Here is an 18,316-nt window from a genome sequence, read left to right as displayed (position 1 = left end):
GTAAAAATTGTCTTTGGTTCAATTTAATATTGGGTTCCACATATTTGAATTTAATAAGTATTATGGAATATCGCTAATCAACCATAGGGTGTCACTTCACATGTTGTTGGGCACCTTAAGGTGTCAAATAACAATACTCAAAATAGAAAAAGAAAAATGATGGAGTAGGCGTTAATATAGTTTTCTTTTTTATATACATAAAATTAGATTTCAAAGTTTCTTTTTATTTGGTTTTCTTAATAGTTATATTTTTGATAGGTTGCTTATGCGTTATACAAAGAGAATGTGTGTGTGGCATTGAATTGAATTAATATGCTGGAACTTTTGGTGCACATTATTGAGATAGATTATCGAGCAACTATGTCTCCTTTTACTAAGAAAGTTACTTTATACAATGAACTTGGGTCTTTATTAGAAGATACAGCAAGTATGTTATCCAGATTTTCAAGAGTGTACTTAATACATGTTCATCATTTGGTCAATATGATTGCTCATGAATTAGTTGTACATACTTTTAGGGTGGATACACGACTTATTTGGTTTGATAATATCCCTTATTTTCTTTTGGATATTTATATTTTCTAGATTGTATGATATTATGATATTATCAATGAAATTATTGTTACTAAAAAAAATTATTATCTTTTATATAAAATAAACTGATAATAATAAATACAAAACATATTTTATTCCTTTATCAATAAATGACTACATGGTATGTCAAGTTGTTATATGAATATGAATGGGGAGATATAGAGTATTCTTCATAATAAAAAAAAGTAAGTTAATATATGAGTAACAAAAAAAATTAAAAATTGGATTGAGTAGTTGTTTGTTTTTAATAATATATATATATTATTTAGGGGTGTTTGCGCCATAAATACCTAATATTTACACTTATTAAAGTTAAATACTTAATCTTTTATTTTTCCGGTAAAAATACTCAATGTTCAATATGTGTTAAAGATAAATATATAATATTTTTTCTTTGCGGCAAAAATACCTAAAGTTGCTAAAACATTACTTTTGTTAGTACCTCATGTGTTGAAACTACTAAGCATATTGACTAACACAGACATTTGTCACTCTGTAATCAGTCAATTTCATATTTATTTTTTTTTTAAATATTTTAAATTAGAAAAATGAATTGAAAAGACATTTTAAATTAATACAAATTTAAAAAATATATATTTTTATAACAAAAATACCTAAATTACAGATTGATACATATCTGGTGAGTCAACACTTAACAGTTCAAACAGAGTCGGTATTGAAAAAAGTAATGTTTTAAAAACTTTAGGTATTTTTGTCGCAAATAAAAAATATTAGGTATTTATTTTTAACATATATTGAACATTGAGTATTTTTGCTGAAAAAATAAAAGATTAGGTATTTAATTGTAACGAGTGTAAAACATTAAGTATTTATGCCGCAAATATCCCTATTATTTTTAAGAAAATAAATAGCACTTTTTATTAAACATGAATCATAGGGAAAATCTCGGATGCACCTTCCAAAAAGGGGCACATCGGTGCAGCACTCTCTAGTTTTTGGCTTGGAAAGTATTTTCGGCGGAATTTTTTTTTACGATCGTGTATATTATAGTTATTTAGAGCATCTTGCAAATTTCAAGTAAGCTATAATTTAGCAATGCATCACTAATTTAGCACTCCATCAAAGATGCTCTAACTATCGAAGAAAAAAAATACCGCTGCAAAACTGCAGAGCATGCAATATTGTTTTTTTCATTTTTTTTTTAAAGGAAGTACTGTTTTTAAATATGTTCATTGATTTTTCACTCGTAAACGTTGATAAAATATGGTTGGCTTAAAGTTATTTAAGTTTCCATCTTTGTCTTCAATGTTACTTTATTACTATTTTTATTAAGTGAAAAAAAAAAAGTAAAAAGAATGTCACAATGGGTTGAACTTACTAGGTCACGTAATTGTGTAATTACTTGGTCGCGTAATTACAAGGGTAACAATTACTCTATATGTTAAAATTTAATTAATGTTTGAATGTCAAGTGATAATTACTTATAAATTCTTATTGTTATGTTTGACAAAAGAGTTAATAACTACACAGAAAAATAATATCATTTAATAAATATTATTCAAAATTAATAATTTTTAGTAATTACACCTAATTTCTCATGTGGGCTATGAGAATTTGAAAGTGTAATTGGAACTCCTCAATTACTTCCAATTACCTGGTTACTGTACAATTACATGGTCAGACAAACACGTCAAATCGAGCAATTACTCTGAATTACACTCAATTTCAATTACAAGCTGGCTTTCCAAACACACCCTTAAATACCAAAAAATAAAAATGGGAACAAGGAAACTATCCAAACATCCCATGTCAACATGGTGTTAAATTGGCTGGCTTTGACATTGAAACTAGACATTTGTCATATACTTATTGATCCAACTCAAAATTATATTCAAATATAATATAAATTGATTTGAAAAATAATATAAATAATTAAAGGGTATGATTTCGATGCAGCCACTTTTTTGGCTACATTGGTGTTGTCACTTTTTATTTTCGATACCTAGACAGTTATAATTCTATTATTTTATATGACGGTGTACATTGTAGTTATTTAAGACATCCTGTAAATTTTCAAGAAATTCTGAATAATCACCGTGTTGAAAACAAAGTTTAAACAGTCAAATTTTACATGCATATACAAAAAAATAGGCAAGTGTGCAACAAGTTATTTGAACATTGTTTTCGACACTGTAAATTATTTGGAATTTATTGAAAATTTGTAGGATATTGTACGCCCTAATTCTCCACGGGCTATTAGCGAGCTGAGGTATGGCATAATTATATCAGCCACATGGATGCCACATACCCGGAGCTTCTGTCGACCAGCTCCCACCTCTTTAGCTCGAGGTAACCAAAGGCTTACTAAGGTTACTAAGGAGTCGGGTCAGAAGTATGGACACCGCGGGTTAAGAAGACATCCAGCTCGAGGTACGAGCTTGAGTTGGAAGTTGTGACCCTTTATAAAGTCAACCACGCAATGTAAACATGCATATATCAGACATCACGTGTCTGATATATCCCTGAATTCTCGGACACGCAGCATAAACGTGCATGTTCAGGCACCCACGACTGGGTTGGGCCGTGCGACCCATTATCCCCCGTACCTATTGATTAGACCACACTTCATTTGTACGGTTTTAGGAATTAATCATGAATGTCACAAAAGTGACATGATGGGTAAGAAGGTCCACGGGATGACCCCCATTGCCAACCCCCAGGTGCCTTCTCCTATAAATAGGGAGACCCTGGGAGTTGCAAGGGGTTGGATTCTATTGTGTAAAGAAATACCCTGTAAAGAATATAAGAAAACTAGCAATAATATTGGCGGGTGGAGTAGAAGGATTTTAACCTTTGAACCACCTAAAAAAGTATTCGTATCACCATTTTATTTTAAGATCATTCATCTGTTACGGTTCGTTACTTAGCACTAATCTCATTCACTTATTCTATTAATTACCTGTTGGCGAAGAACCGCGTCAACAGTTTGGTGCTTTCATTGAGAGCTTGTTAGATTGGTGCTATCGCAAATACCCAACCATGGTGGTCACTCGCTCAAGACACGGTAACAAGGCGGACCAACGTGATGGGCAGGAGGCCCATCATGCCGCCATCTCCGATAATCAGAACCTTGAGGTTCAACAGCGGCCGGGCAAGCAGCCAATAGGCCAAGATGACACTGGAAGTTCGGCTCCTCGACCACCTAATCCGAACCCAGATTTCTACACGGCGGTAGAGATGGAGAATGCACAACTGAGGAGTCAGCTGGCGAAAGCTAACCAGCAGATTCAGGAGGTGTTGCCCCGACGAACCCCTCTTACAACCGACGTTAAAGTCGGAAATAGGCAAGGCGAGACTCATAAGTCCCGCCGTGGTAATCGGTCCAGGCCTAGCCGGTCGGTCAGACAGACCCCCGACATCAAACTCTACCCCTTCATCGCACCACCGAGAGACCACTTTCGAAGAGCTACCTAGGGCCGAGCAACAGCCGGTCGGTTCGAACTTCAACTCCTAGCTCGCTTCCACCTTCGAGTGTGCCCAGGAGGGCTCGAGGGAACTCGCGAAGGAGATCCGGGGAGGGCTCACAGCGACTGCCCATCCCAGCCAGCCGTCCTGCACCCCGCTCAGACCGCCGAGCGCAAGATCCGGAGGTTGGCAGAGCCGAACGGCCCCGACCTAACCTAATCCGCCCTGACGGGACCAGGATCGCATCTCCGGTCAAGCATCCTCCTTCACCCATAAGATATTCGTCTCCTCCTCAGCCAGTCCGAGATATTCCAGCTCATGGGAGCAGTAGGAGAAATCCACCTTCCGCAGGACCTTCCCATCGTAGCAGGGCGCCCAGAGAAGTCCCGGATCCTCACCCCCAGAGGCGGGCTCCAAGCTTCTCAAACGGGAGCTATTGGACCGGAAGTCGCCGAAGTGACCTTTCTAGCGGAGACCTGCGCCAACGCCTGAGCTCAGCGCAAAGTCCTCAAGCCACCCCGAGGGGCGACCTCCGAGATCGTCTTAACTCTCAGAGGGGAGACCCTGTGGGAAACAGCAGTCGTGCTCGCCAGTGGGAAGACCTGTCCGAGGTACGCGATAGCAGGAATGTCCCATATAACCTATCTCAAGATAGGAGGGACAATAACCCACCAAACGTGTACAATGGATCCGGAGCTGTTGAACAGCCCCGGAACAACCAAGGAAATCAGGACAAAACCCTTGAGCGCCTGGCTCAGATGGAGGAGTTGATGATGAAGCTCCTATCAGAAAAATAAAATGACGAATATGATTCCGGGGACGAACTCTTCGCCCCCAGCATAGCAGCAACGGCATATCCGCCCGGTTTCCGAATGCCGCACTTATCCAAATTCAACGGAGACGGAGATCCGTCAGATCACCTGGGTATGTTCAATACCCTGATGATGGCCCACAACATTGGCCCCGAGCTGAGGTGTTTAATATTTCCCTCCACCTTAACTGGGCCGGCCAGACAGTGGTTCAAATAGAGTAAGAAACAATCAATCAGCTAGTGGAAAACTTTCTCTATGGACTTCAAGAGAGCATTCCGAGCTTCCCAGGCTGCCCGCGTCAAGGTCAACACCCTGGCCAACGTAAGGCAACAACCCGACGAGCCTCTGAAGGCTTACCAGAGAAGATTCGCGAACGTCGCTGCTCGGGCCAGAGACACAGATGACAGCTCTAAGCTCATGGCTTTGAGGACTGGAATCCTCGTCAGAGGGGGACTCTGGAATGAGATACAAAGGAAGGGAGTCAGCTCCGTAAATGAATTCCTAAATAGGGCCCAGGGGTGGATCAACCTGGAGGAGGCACAAGCCTCATCTACAGGAACTAGCCAAGCCCCTGAGCAGCCCGCTGGAGTGGGAACGGAGGTCGTGACAGCGACCCAAACCGTTACACAGAATAACCAGTTTGGTGGATGCAAGAGAAAGGGGGGCAGCGAGGGCAACCAGGACGGCCCAAAGAAGAATAAGTCCGTAGAAAAATTTAAGCTGGTCTACGCGACTTATACGGAGCTCACCCACTCTAGGGAGAACATCTTCCTAGCAAATTCTGCTCGCCTCCCTTGGAAGAAGCCGGAGCCGTTAAAGCACTAGAAGGGAAAGCGAGACCCTTCCAAGTTTTGTCAGTTCCACAACGACATTGGCCACAATACCGATGACTGTAGACACCTGAAGGATGAGATCAAGACTCTCATCAGAGCCAGACCCTTGGCTCAGTACGCATGAAATAGGGTTTCCGCAAGCCGTCCAGCTCCGGAAGTCCCGGTCAGTCAACCCGGGTCTAGGATAGATCAGGACGTCCCTCCTCCAGTGATAGGAGGAGAGATCTCCACAATTTCTGGAGGTCCTCATTTGGCTGGCACGAGCAGAGGTGCCCAAAAGAGGTACGTCAACGAACTTAAGGCTCATAATGGAGTGGAGTTCGTCCCCGAGCAGCATCTGCCAAAGCAGCAACGATTGGAGAGGCAACCAATCATTTTTACTGAAGAAGATGCCAGCCACGTCCAGTTCCCTCATAACGACCCTCTGGTCGTGGCAGTGCAACTCGCCAATCGGAGGGTTAGGAGAGTGTTGGTCGATAATGGAAGCTCGGTAAACCTACTATTCCGGTCCACGCTGGAGAATATGGGTTTATCTGTCACCGAGCTGAAAGCAACCTCCATGATGCTTTATGGATTCTCTGGAGAAGGATCGGCGGCAATAGGAACGATCGAGCTGGTGATCACCTTGGGAGAGGGACCTCAGACAGTCTCAAAACTCCTCGAGTTTGTAGTCATCGATTGTCCCCCCGCATACAATGCCATTTTGGGTCGACCTACACTTATAACTTTTGAAGCCATTACCTCCATCCGCCACCTCACGCTGAAACTCCCCTCTTCCACGGGGATATGCACGGTCTGTGGCGATCAACTTGCTGCCAGGGAATGCTACAGCATTTCCATGAAGGGAAAGGTAAAACCCGGGCAGTTAACGATGACCGTCCAGGATGAAAATGAGGAATCTCAGGAACCTTTGCCTAATCCTGAGATTGAAAATCCTCAAAGTACCGAAGGGGAAAATGTCATCCTAAGTGATGATATTGACCCCAGAATAGGCGAGGATAAGTCCGAGCTCCAAGATATTGAAGAGCTCAAGGAGGTAAATATCGATCCACAGAATCCCTCGCAGATGGTTAAGCTCGGGAAAAACCTCTGTGGCAAGAGGAAGGCGAAACTGATCAAATTCCTGCAAGAGAACCTAGACGTGTTCGCATGGTCTCACGAAGACATGGTGGGAATCAGCCCGAGTGTCATCATGCACACCTTCCATTTGGATAAGAGCGTGCCAGCGAAATCCCAGAAACAGAGGCGCCTCGGAACAACTCAAGTTGAAGCCCTAGAAGAGGAAGTAGCCCGGCTCAAAAAGTGCAGCTTTATCCGCGAAGCTAAGTTCCTGGTCTAGGTCGCCAATCCTGTGTTGGTCCCGAAGCCCAACGGGAAATGGCGGACCTGCATCGACTTCTTCGATTTGAACAGAGCTTGCCCCAAAGACTGTTTCCCCTTGCCGAGGATTGACTAATTGGTAGACGCCACGGCGGGGCACGAGCTCATGTTCTTTATGGATGCGTACACGGGCTATAATCAGATTGCCATGAATCCAGTGGACCAGGAGCACACTAGCTTCATGATCCCAACTAACGTCTATTGTTACAGAGTCATGCCATTCGGGCTGAAGAACGCCGGTGCTACATACCAGAGATTGGTGAACAGGTTGTTTGCCAACCAGATCGGGAAGAACATGGAAGTGTACGTTGTCGACATGCTGGTCAAGTCGAAAATTGCCGATAACCATGTTTCCGACCTGGGAGAATGCTTCAAAATACTAAGAGAATACAGCATGAGGCTTAACCCGCAGAAGTACACTTTTGGGGTCGCGTCTGGAAAATTCCTGGGTTTCATTGTCAACACTAGAGGAATCGAGGCGAACCCCGATAAGAACAGGTCGTTGCTTGAGCTGCCCTCTCCTCAGTCGCAAAAGGACGTTCAAGGCCTGACAGCAAGGGTAGCAGCCCTTAATCGGTTTATTTCTAAATCCACCGACAAGTGCCTGCCATTCTAAAACTTGCACCGGGGGAATAAGAAGTTCGAATGGACAAAGGAGTGCAAACGTACCTTCCTCGACCTGAAAGCACATCTAGCCGAGCCGCCCGTATTGTCCAAACCAATGGCAGGAGAGCCTCTTTTCCTTTACCTAGTTGTCACAGAAGATGCAGCTAGTGCCGTATTGATCCGAGAAGAAGACCAGGTTCAAAAACCAGTCTATTACATCAGCAAAAGGCTTCTCGGAGCTGAGTCTCGATATCCGCTGATGGAAAAGATGACATTCTGTCTCATCACGGCCTCCTGAAAGCTCAGGCCATATTTCCAATCTCACTTAATACATGTCATGACCGATCAACCTTTAAGGCAAGTTTTGCAAAAAGCTGAAGCATTGAGACGTCTGTTGAAGTGGGCTATCGAGCTCAGCCAGTTTGAGATTTTGTACACTCCGCGAACTGCACTAAAAAGCCAGGCCCTGGCTGATTTTGTGGCGGAATGCACAGGATTCCAAGAAGATCCTGTGGAAGGTTCGCCCTAGGTCACCTCGGCCTAGGTGTCATGGAAGATCTTCGTAGATGACTCATCTAATGAGAACGGCTCCGGGGCTGGAATCATTTTGATATCCCCAAAAGGACATAGATTCCACTTGGTGCTGAGATTCGGATTCAAGGCATCCAACAATGAGGTCGAATACCAAGCTTTACAGGCCGGGCTAAGGGTCGCCCAAGAGCTGAAGGCCAGCTCCGTTCAGTGTTTCAGCGATTCCCAGCTCATGGTAAACCAGGTGCTAGGTGAATACCAAGCACGGGGACCAAGATGGCTGCTTACCTGGCCAAGGTAAAGGTCGAGCTATCCGCATTCGAACGGGGTTCAGTCGAACAGATACCTCGGGAGCAGAATGCCAACGCAGACGCCCTTGCAAAGCTCGCTACCTCCGGGGAGACGGAGACTTTGGGGTTAGTACCGGTAGAGTTCTTGGAAAAACCAAGCATAGAAGTCGCAGCGAAGGTCGAGATGATCGACGCCAGACCGACCTGGATGACCCCCATCTTCGAGTATCTCACCGAAGGAAAGTTACCTGAAGAGCGTAATGATGCACGGCGGGTACTTTACCAGGCTCCAAGGTATACAGTGGTAGATGGGATGATATACCGGTGTGGGCACTCTCTACCCCTCCTACGATGTGTTCTTCCAGGCGAAGCAAAGACCATTTTACAAGAAGTGCATGAGGGTTTTTGCGGAGATCACACTGGGGGGCAAAGCTTGGCCTTGAAGGTCTTGAGGCAAGGATATTACTGGCCCACTTTATCGAAGGACTCGATCTCGTACGTCAAGAAATGTGACAAGTGCCAACAATTTTCCACAGTTGCCCGAGCTCCCCCAGTCGAGCTAAAGATGATCTCGTCCCCGTGGCCATTCGCGGTCTAAGGAATCGACTTGGTTGGCGCCCTCCCTACTGGAAAAGGAGGAATCCGTTATGCAGTGGTGGCTATCGACTACTTCACCAAGTGGGCAGAGGCAGAACCTTTGGCAACAATCACTTCCAAGAGAGTCCTCGACTTCGTGGTCAAAAGCATTATCTATCGGTTCGGGCTGCCAAAGAAAATCGTATCAGACAATGGGACGCAGTTCAACAACGACCTCTTCACTGAATTCTGTGAAAGGTACGGCATTGTGAAAAGCTTCTCCTCCATGGCCTATCCCTAGGCAAATGGGCAGGTTGAGGCCATCAATAAGACACTAAAGGCGAGCCTTAAGAAGAGACTGGACGAAGCCAAGGGAGTCTGGCCAGAACAGCTCCCCCAGGTACTGTGGGTATACTGGACCTCGCATCGAACTCCTACGGGTCATACTCCTTTCTCCCTAGCTTTTGGGAGTGATGCAGTGCTTCCTGTCGAGATAAAGGTATCTTCGCATAGAGTCTAGGCGTATGACCAGGACCACAATCATGAACTGCTTTGCGCGTTCCTCGACCTGATTGATGAAAGACGAGAAGATTCGCAGCTCCAGCTCGCGTATTATCAGCAAAAAATCACTCGTTATTTCAACTCAAAGGTCAAAAAGCGTGCCTTTAGCATTGGCGATCTGGTCCTCAGGAAAGTCTTTTTAGCCAGTAAAGATCCCAAAGATGGAATATTGGGACCGAACTGGGAAGGGCCATATCAAATAACCGAGGTCATAAAGGAAGGAACCAACAAGTTAGCTCGGCTTAACGGAGAGGCAGTCCCACGAACTTGGAACGCCATCCATTTGAAGAAATATTATCAGTAATACCCTTGTAAGGCTTACTCAGAAAGGCCATTTTTTGTTTATTAAGCAATGAGAATTAAATATTTTTTCATTATTGTGTATATTTGCGAATGTAATCTCAAGTAACCATGAAAGACCCTTTCCTAATTACTTGGGGGGCATATGGTGCCTGGATACAACCAGGTTGCGCTAAAGACTTAGAAGTTGATTCAAATCGATTGATCGATGTTTTTCTTAAAAAGTACGAGATATTGATAAAGGATTAACGCGAACTAAGTCGTATCCTGGATATAACCAGGTCGTCCTAAAACTTAGAAGTTAATTCAAATTGATTGATCGGTGTTTTTCTTAAAAAGCACAAGATATTAATAAAGGATTAACGCGAACTAAGTTTTCAAATTAACGTCCTGGATGTAACCAAGTCCTAAAACTTAGAAGTTAACTCAAATTGATTGATCAGTGTTTTTCTTAAAAAGCACGAGATATTAATCAAGAATTAACGCAAACTAAGTTTTCAAATTAGCGTCCTGGATGTAACCAGGTCCTAAAACTTAGAAATTAATTCAAATTGATTGATCGTTATTTTTCTTGAAAAGCACGAGATATCAATCGCAAATTAACGCGAACTAAGTTTTTAAATTAATGTCCAGGATGCAACCAGGACTTATCTTAGAAGTTGGTTCAAAATTGATTAACATGTTTTTTCCTAGAAAAGCATAAAATATCAATCACAACACCAACAAAAACTAAGACTATTACCAAAATGCATAGAGGCAAAAGGATGTAAATCAATTAAAAACAAAAAGTTGATAAAGCCAATTGTCTCAAGGTTAGAAAACCTCATACAAAGTTACAAAAAAAAAAGTGTTCGAATGGTAAAAAGAAAAGAAGTCCTAGGCCCCGCCAGGCTGCTCCGATGAGGTCACCACCTCGCCCTCCTGCTCGGCGGCTGCGGAAGTCTCCCCGGTCTCGGAGGGCATCTCTTGCTGAAGGCAAGCTTTGAACTTCTCCAGGAAGCTATCCCATGCGTCCGCCCACAGAAAGGAGAAGTCACCATCTGGGTTGAAGACCCAGCAGTGGTACAGCATAGCCTCCATGGAGGAGCTGGAGGATGCCCTCTCCATCGCCAAAGCGGTCTTGGCCTACTCGGCCTCGGCTTTCGCGGTGTCCAGTGCGGCCCTGGCCTCCTCGAGCTTAGTCCTCGCAGCGGCTAGGGCGGCCTTGGTAGCCTCGGCCTCCTACAGCTTAGGTCGAGATGCGTCCAGCTCAGCCTGCACAGTCTCCAGGGCATCCTTGGCATCCTGCTCCTGCTTTTGGGCAGTCTTAAGGGCGGCCAGTACAGTTTGATGCTCGCCCCTCATATCATCGAGCCTGGCCCTTGATCGGGAGATGCTCCGGTGAAGAGCCAAAGCACCCTGCAAGACCAAAAGATAATAAGGCAACTGCCTTAGAGAAAAAAACAAACATGTGATGCATACGAGCAAGGAATACCAATGGCAAGGCCAACTTACCGTGAGAGCCATCCCCAGCGAAGACTCCATCACGTTCTCCGAGCTCCTTGTCTCGATCGCCCGCAGGTCCCTCTCGGCGGCATTGTAATAATGGTCCACTGTGTAGCTCGTCGTCTCGTAGACCGTCCCCCGAAAGACGTCGGGGATCTTCTCCAGAGCCCGGGGGTTCACCGGGACACGCACCTCAGGGGTTGTGGTTGACAAGGTCCCGAGGGGCACCTCCGTTTCCCGAACATGGGCGGGAGCACGCGGAGGAGGCGGAGGCATCTTCATTGCAGGAGGGGGTGGAGGCACTTTCTCCTGAGCTGCTGGAGCCTGGTTTTTCCCCTTCGCAGGGGACTTGGAGGTACTCCCGATGGCCTTCTTCGCCAGCTGGAGCTTTTTCACCATGGGCCCGGAGGCCCCAGAGGAAGGGTTCCCTCCAGGGAACATAGCTCGCAAATTGTTGCTCTCGGGCTGAGACATCTCCTCTGTAGAAGCAAAGACAAAGCATTAATACGTGTAAAAATATTTATGCAAGACAACAAAAATAAAAGGGAAAACATATCTCAAGTATATATTGAAAGGGATCCTACCTTCCGAGCTAGAGGAGGAATCTATGGTCACGACCACCGGCCCCGGAGCTGCAGCGGGGGAATCTAGGATAACGACTTCACGGGCTGGAAGAGGCTCTGGGTCTGAATCTGGCTCGGCACTAGACTCTTCTACGTACTACCTAAGACCCGGAGCTACTATGCCTTCCCAAAGGGAGGGCCATGACCGAAGATTGGTCCCATACTCCTCAAAAAAGAATGACCTAAAGGCTAGGGTATTATCTACGACTACAGTACCCCTAGGGCGGCTCATTTCATATCCCAGCACGAGTTGGTCAACGCATTGGAGTAAGGTTACGTCGTGGTCTGGGTCACTTCGATGGCGATGAACGGGCTGGCTGGGATTGAACCTAGCTAACCGAAGGTCTGCAGTGGCCCTATATAAGTCCCTAAACATATAAGGATTACCTTGTCCGGAGGGGCCGCCTGCTGCTCCGGACCGGGCCCTCTCTGCATCTGTTTCTTGGGCGACCTCCAGCACCCACTTCCGCCGCACGAGGGGCACCTCGTCCTCCTCGTCCTCTTCTTCTCCCGTGGCCTCCTCCTCGGGGATGGGCGCCATATAGCGAGGTGGAGGGAGGCCCTGCAGTCTCCTCAAGGCCAGATTCTGGCCTGGGGAGATAAGCTTGCACGCCAGCATTGTCTCGTCGAACACGAGCTGGCGATAGTCCTTTTCGCTGGGGGGCAGCCCCGCCAATGTCTCGTATTGACCCCCGAGGGTCACGGACTTGGCCGTCGTTGTGAAAATGGCTGCATGATGGTTTCTAAGTCAGGAACTAATAAAAGAAGCTAGTCAGTAATCAACTTACGAGCTAAGAGTAAAGGGTACTTACGAGGGCGGTTGAAATAGTGATGTTCGCAATTGCGAAACCCCTTGGACATGAAGAACTGGTCTTTAAAGTCGTTGGGGTGGCTGGGCAGCTCGATGACCGCAATCGTGTTTGGAAAACGGGTCAGATAGTAAAACCCGTCGCCTCGCCCCCTCTGCTCTGGGCTGGCCTTGAGGCAGAAAAAGTAAGGATGTCCGCCGGCGTAAGAACTCTCATTCCTGCTTGAGGAATAAGAATCTCAACCCCGCTAACAAACGATATGAGTTAGGGGGGAGCTGGAAAGGAGCCAGCTTCACGTAATTGAGAAAATCCGTGAAGTACTAGTCCAGCGGAAGGAAGGCCCCAGCCTTGAAGTGCTCGTCGCTCCAGGCCGCATATTCCTCATCGAGCAACGCGCAGCTTCGCTCGCCTTCTAGGGGAGGTCAGGCTTTTAGGGCGCCCCTCCCAATCTCAATTTTATGGGAAAGGAATATCTTATTCACTTTCCCCTGGCTGGTGATCTTCGAGATGATCCTCTCGGCCTCGAAGAAGGCGTCAGGCCCCACCTCGAGCTCTTGCTCCACGGCCAGACCGAAAACGGGGATTGGAGAATCCGTGACCACCTCTTTTCCTTTGGCTTGCTGAGAAGACAAGCTGCCAGCAGTCTTCTTAGGGGCGTTCTTCTTTGTTCCCATCTGGTCGCCTAACAAACAAAAGAAGAAAATTTAGAAAAGGCGACCTAAGCATAAGAAAGAATCTGACGCGAAGTGTTCCCTTTACACGGGCCGAGGTAATCTCAGCCCGTGGAGAGTGAGACCACGCGGTTCTATGAACACGCGCCTGTGCTCCCAACGGGTCCTCGATTACTCGAAATCCGTGTGTCAGGAGGGTCAAAATAAAAAAGTTTGCCTTGGAAGGAAAGTTTCAGTAGGCAAACAGTGCAAAACCGCCTATGAAGCGTGTCCCCTAAGCTACCCGGTTTTTGCACCCTAAAAGTTGGTTATTTCAAACAGGCATACAAAAATTCTACCCATAAAATTTCCCCAGAAAGTGTACCCTTTGAGTCGTACTCCTAAGTGGTTTTTTCTACTGTCGATGCCCTAGAATAAAAACCTACGCCTATCATACCCACAAAAACCAGCAGAATACTGCATGCGGCTGCAGAAACAATTTACCCAAGCAACAGTGAAGAGGAAATTTAAAGCATGCATAAGCGGAGAAATTATAGAATGTTTTGCTGTGAGGAGGCTGAAAGGGTCGTCTGGGTTAGAGTCCTGTTGAAATTGCTGGTGCCAAAGCCTCAAAGGAGCTCTCGCGCCTGAACTTCTGGAACGCTGGGAACAGTAACCAAAAGAAAGGGAGGGTTTTTTAAGATAGAGAAGAAATGAGAAAATAAGAAAATTTCCAAATGAACGGGTGGCCCATGCGTAAGGTGGCCACCCCTTTTATATACGTAAGAGGCCAAGTGAGGAGGGCCGTTGGATTGCCTTGATGTAGGATACGAGGATCACTACTCGAAAGGCGAAACGACGGCCGAGTATAGGCTAGGCCATTTAATGCGGTTCTCGGAAGATGTACCGTCACCAACCACGATGCTCCACGTGCTCGACGCTTGCGTAATGGGCGGAATGTGAAGAGTCCACAAGGAAGCCTGAAAGCCCCCACTGTGGCCCCAGGTGACGTTAGGTGCCACGAGCAGAGGCTTGGGGGCAAATGTACGCCCTAATTCTCCACGGGCTATTAGCGAGCTGAGGTATGACATAATTATATCAGCCACATGGATGCCACGTACCCGGAGCTGCTGTCGACCAGCTCCCACCTCTTTAGCTCGAGGTAACCAAAGGCTTACTAAGGTTACTAAGGAGTCGGGTCAGAAGTATGGACACTGCGGGTTAAGAAGACATCCAGCTCGAGGTACGAGCTTGAGTTGGAAGTTTTGACCCTTTATAAAGTCAACCACGCAATGTAAACGTGCATATATCAGACATCACGTGTCTGATATATCCCTGAATTCTCGGACACGCAGCATAAACGTGCGTGTTCAGGCACCCACGACTGGGTTGGGCCGTGCGACCCATTATCCCCCTTACCTATTGATTAGACCACACTTCATTTGTCAGGTTTTAGGAATTAATCATGAATGTAACAGAAGTGACATGATGGGTAAGAAGGTCACGGGATGACCCCCTTGCCAACCCCCTGGTGCCTTCTCCTATAAATAGGGAGACCCTGGGAGTTGCAAGGGGTTGGATTATATTGTGTAAAGAAATACCCTGTAAAGAATACCAGAAAACTAGCAATAATATTGGCTGGTGGAGTAGAAGGATTTTAACCTTTGAACCACCTAAAAAAGTATTCGTATCACCATTTTATTTTAAGATCATTCATCTTTTACGGTTCGTTACTTAGCACTAATCTCATTCTCTTATTCTATTAATTACCTGGTGGCGAAGAACCGCGTCAACAGATATCTTAAATGATTACAATGTATACAGTCATATAAAAAAGCAGAGATTATAACTATTTAGGTGTCAAAAATAACTGAAAAATAAAAAGTGATTACTCGGGTGCAGCCAAAACAATAGCTTCTATAATTAAAATTATTTGTAATAAAAAGAAATTAGATTAATATGATACTCAAACCAAAATCAGATATATATACAAATTAATTAAACATAATACAATCACAAATTTAAGAATTTTTTCATTAAATACTTTGTTTTATTTTATTTTAAATCTATGAATCATCATTTTTTGATATAAGAAAATCCCAAATCACAATTCAAAAAAATATTTGATGCCTAAATCATATATTCAACCCAATTCACAATTTCAATTAGTCTTTAACAAGATTCAATCAATCCAGATCATCACAACCATAAAAAAAAAAAAAACAAATGTAAACAAATTTTAAATCCAATAATATAAATAAAAAAAAAACATTATAACTCTATCGTCCCTCACCTCTTATTTTCAACCCAACATAATCACTCACCCTCCCATTTAATCTAACAATCTTTGGCCGCTAGCACTACCATCTCGTCTAAGGAACCTACTACCCATTTTTGAGCTTTGGCCACACCTACACTTCCTCACTCATTCTCAGCCATCATAATGCTTCAACCTCGTTTGTGCCTTCTTACCTATGCCTGCACCTCCTCACCCACTCTTAGCCATCACAGAGCTTCAATCTCACTCGTGCTTTCTTACCTACGCCCACACCCCCTCACCAACGCCCAACAATTGTGAATGACATTGACACCATTGTTGGTCGACCTAGATCTTGTTGCGCCATTTAGTTCATGGAGGTGTAACGCTCTACTATCTTAGAGTCGTTACCATGTTATTTATAAATGTGTCATTAGCTCGCTAATTGAAATTTTAGGATAAAAAGTGTGATTAAATTGAAATAAAAACTCACTTGATAACATTAATTATAAAATATTTGGACATTTATTAAAATTGTAAAAGATTATACATTTGGGATCCCAAAATACTGTTTGAAAATGTATTACAACTAAAAAATGTGAATACAATCGACCTAAGCGACAAATTCAGCCATCTACAGTAAATTACTCAAACAACCCCGGCCGTGGCAGCCAGGTAGGTTGAACATGTACATGTCGCTCCACACTCTCCAACTCATGGTTGATTGACCTTTCCCTTGCCCTTATCAGCACCATAGAGCACCCATGAGCCGAGATCCAGCAAGAAAACTCAACGCATAACAAATCACAATTCAATCTAATAATATACAACATAAACAATCAAAAAATTAAACATATAGCGGCCTATGCCGACCCAGATGCTTTACCAGGCCCTGGGTTCGTGGTCTTCACCAAGTGGGTGGATACAACACCCTTAGACGGTCTCACCCTAGCAACCTGCACTCAGCGTGCTTTTGCCGTTCCCACCCTTTGTCGTTCTCGGCCCTTTACTGTTATCGACCTTCGTCGTTCATTTGTAATCATGCACAACATAACATAGTATTTACAAGTATTCACATAAACATTAAACACAAATATTAAGGTCATGCCTTGAAACACAAATAGTAAGGTCATGCTCTGCTCTACAGGTACCAACAGTTTTCTTACCTGTGTCCCGAGCTGGTAAACTAACGCGTTCCCGAGCACAATCCCCTAAACTCGAGCCTTAATGTAAAATCTAGTCACAATGCCATAATAAATGGATATCCATTAATCCCTAACCAATTAAAAACTTCATATTAAAATACTAGCCTTTGGGACCTCGAATTCTACTAAATCGGGTAGTAAAGTCCCTCCTGAGTCACGACCCATGTTGTTTTTAAAGATCAAATAAGAGATTATACGCAGCGGAACAACAAGCAAAATTGTTAATTTAACCCCACAAGATTTCTAGATCTACTTCTTCACATACATATATATATTGAATCAAAGATACGAATAGAAAATTATCTCAACTCATTCCTTGCTGCTATATTGTTGTATGACAAAAATCCTTGAGATCTCATACCAAGATCTTCCAAAATGTTCTCAACACTCAAAGGCAAAATCTATTTATCAGATGCTCTCAACACATGAGATATGATAAAGTTTGGACCTAAGTTTGTGAATAATAGTGATCTATGCTTGTACCACTGGTCTATTTCTCTCAGGGAGATTTCACGATATATTTTCTATCACTGAAAAGTAAAGTTCTGAAAAACTGATCTCCTATATTTTATATATCCAATATATTAAAAATAAAATAATAGTTATTTTAAACAATTTGAAAATAACTAATCAGTTATCAGATTTTGTTTAAATAATAATATTTTAATCATATTACAATATCTCATTATTTCTTTAATATTTAAATAACTAAAATTGTGGAACAAAGAAACTTCTAAAAGCTTCTTGTGTGTGTAGCACAGTGACTGTGCACTGTGCTACACGTGTACCACATGCCAAGGAATGCATGTGATTTTTCCCAATTTTTCTTATTATTTAAATACCAAAAATCCCAAAAATAAATTAATTCAAAATTAATTATATTTTTGTTAAATCAAATAATTAATTAATTACACATAATTATACAATAATTATGTTTAGTGCATAGAAAAATATTTTACTTAGCAAATAAGTCATTTTGCCCATTTTTGTATTTATCTTTGTCAGTGTTTGTTTGAGCCATTTCGAGGACCATGGACCTATAACATTAAGCTCCAATAAATTGAAACTAAATAATTAAACTCTTTAATTATAATAGTTAATTTATTAATTTTGATATTTCTCCACTATAAATTCAGAATTGCACTCTTTATGTTATAGATATACTTTTAGAGAAATCTTATTTTAAGTCGTCCATTGATATAACCATCTTTCAATAGTTCAACCCTCTAATTAATTAGTTCATAAATTAGAATGGAATAATTATCATTTTACCTTTCTAATTTACTTCTTATTCTATAAGTACCATTAATTCACTAGTGAATAATTAATCTATATCTAATTATAGATTTGAGCTCAAAATCATTCACTTCCAGAATTA

This window comes from Humulus lupulus, chromosome 8, assembly GCF_963169125.1.
Source record: "Humulus lupulus chromosome 8, drHumLupu1.1, whole genome shotgun sequence".
Classification (NCBI taxonomy): Eukaryota; Viridiplantae; Streptophyta; class Magnoliopsida; order Rosales; family Cannabaceae; genus Humulus; species Humulus lupulus.
This window is presented reverse-complemented; position numbering follows the sequence as displayed.